Source organism: Camelina sativa, chromosome 11, assembly GCF_000633955.1.
Source record: "Camelina sativa cultivar DH55 chromosome 11, Cs, whole genome shotgun sequence".
NCBI classification, from domain to species: domain Eukaryota; kingdom Viridiplantae; phylum Streptophyta; class Magnoliopsida; order Brassicales; family Brassicaceae; genus Camelina; species Camelina sativa.
Window position 1 is genome coordinate 39,848,044 of NC_025695.1, and position 2,639 is coordinate 39,850,682.

The following is a 2,639-nucleotide window of genomic DNA, read 5'->3' on the forward strand; positions in this document are numbered from 1 at the left end:
AATTATGATCTGATGTCTGAGAAGGAAGAGTTGTTTTGTAGAGTCTTTACTCTTGAGAAATTGTTGTCTGAGGAAAAAGGCATTTCGTCTTTGTTGAGACAACGCCTTGAGGATCAGCTAAGGAATAACAAGAAGCCGAGTAAAGGAGCAAAAGATCTGTGCAGGGGGTTGATCACTCACAAAGGTACTATGATTGCAAAATGTGGTATAAGGAACCATGGAAGAAACTCAAGCGGTGTCACGACTGCAGTTAATGGGTCTTTGAATGGAACAGAAGTGCTGCAAAACAGAGGTGTTGCTGTCAAACAGGTGTTTGAGTTCAACTTGCAGAAGACTAAACATACGATTGTTGTGAACAACCTGAGAGGGAAACTGCGTCGTTGTTGGTATTGTGGAGTGCCGAAGATCTGAACAAAAGATCATGTCATTGTTACTATACAAGTCAGAGCCTCCACAAAGCTGCTTGTTTCAGGTGTCTGAATTGTACTATACCACTCACACATCTGAAGGAGTGTCACAATGATGTTTGAAGATATGGGCGTGTAAACATTAAGAAGTGTGTCATGACCTGTTATGTTGCGCACACTGTTGATGATCAACAGAATATTGCGTTCAAGCACTGGTTCTTTGATAGTGGTTACTCAAGGCACATGACTGTGAATCAAGGAAGGCTACACAACTTTGAAGAAGGCTTAGTTAACATGGTCACTTTTGAAGATGAAGCTGAAGGTAAAATTAGAGGCAAAGGTGCATCTCTTTGTAAAGATCAGCCCACTTTGGAATTTGTCTACCTTTTCGATGGTGTAAAAACCCTATCTGAATTGCAGCAGTTGGGTGTGAGATGAGGAGTTAGAGGTTACCTTCACTAAGAAAGGATGTCAGGCGGTTGATGAGCGCAACAATATTCAAGTCGAAGGTCAGCACTTGGATAATAGTTATATATGGAAGTCATCCAATCCACAAGCAAAAGAGCTCAATCAGCAGTGTTCTATGATGCCTAGAGACAAGATCTCAGAAGGAGTGGTTTAACTAGTTGTTAAGTGTAAATTGCAGCAGTCAGGAAACATTGAGAATCACATCCATCAAGAAGCTGCTGGAAGGATTCAGGAGGGCAGAGTAGTTGTGTCTGCTGCTACTACACAGAGTTGTTCGGAGGCAGATTAATGGCGGGCAGATTAATGGTGTGACAAGTCAGAGCTTTGCAAATGGATTCAAACTGCAACAATGTGATATATCTTAGACGGGCGAAGCTATAGAGGTGGCACCTAGGTTAATAGACGTCGTTGTAGGTCATACTCTGGCTGATAAAACCATTGTGCTGAACGAAGTCAATTGTCTGTCGGTCTTCAAGAACAGAAGAGACAAACGTGGACAAGTTGTGGAGAACAAGGCATGAGTGCTCATACAAAGCTCTAAGGAGAGTTTGCTAGATGCAACACCTGCAATTCAACACGAGGTAATCAGAAACCTGATAGGTATTGTCCGTGTGCATAACTTCATGCTGTATCAGATGGATGTTAGCAGGATTGCTAGGAATGGATTCTTTCAGAAGACTGTTTACTTGGAGCAACTGCAAGGTTTGAGGTATTCATATACCAATGCAAGTATGACAAAGGTTTGATCAGTGTATGAGAGTTACAAAGAAGTTAAGATGAAGCCACACCCATGGGAGTTGGAAATGTTCTATCTTAGAAGATGCTTCAAGAGATTGTGTAAATGGTAACTGGCACGGTGGACTGATTAGTCGTCTGAAGATGTGTTGTACCAGCAAACCAGTCATCACCGTGAAGGATCTCGTGGCTATTGTCTTTTGGGAACAAAGCTGATCTTATGCTACGCTCAGAAGCTTGTTAGTGTACCTTGTTCAATTGTTGAATCTAAGGTTAATGCCTTGGGAACCTGTTTCAGTCACCTGATGAGGATCAAACAATTGAGAACAGCGTACGGTACATTCTTAGACCATGCTTCAATTTTTGTGTGATAATTGTTTGTTTGCTAATATTGTTGTAGATCATGTATTAGATACTAAAATTAAATTACCGAACCCAGAATATCAGTTTATTCATAGAGTAGTGTGGAGAAACTGATAATAATAGAACATTAGAGCACTAATTTGCAAATTGCTGATTTGTTTACAAAACCATTAGACTTGGATTAACACATGTTTCTGAGAAAAATCATTGGTGTTTGTGAGATCTAATATGTTCGGTGAGTTGTGTTGATCAGATACAAGGACATGCATCAAAACAGGCCAAGGGATTCCTAGAGTGTATAAAAGATCAACACTCTGTCTAAGCAAGAGTCAGTGGAAAACAACTGCCTGTCATGCCAATTCATATTAGTGATCTCGTAAAACGTTTTCGTGAAGGAGGAGGTCAAAGAGCTGAGGAGAGACATTATTATGCATTCCATTCTGAAAGAAGTACCGGTGGTTTGTAAGTTAAAAAAAAAAAGTAATGTGGCTGGTACGTCTGACAGAACCCTGAAGAATAATAACAAGGGATTGCACAAATATCCGCGGTTGAGAAGTCAAGTGATATCGCTGATAGAAATCAGGAGATTCAGCAGAAGATCGTTCTTATCATTAACTGTGAAGATCATTCATGTCTGTTGGATCTAAGCTCTAAGGTAGTGTATCA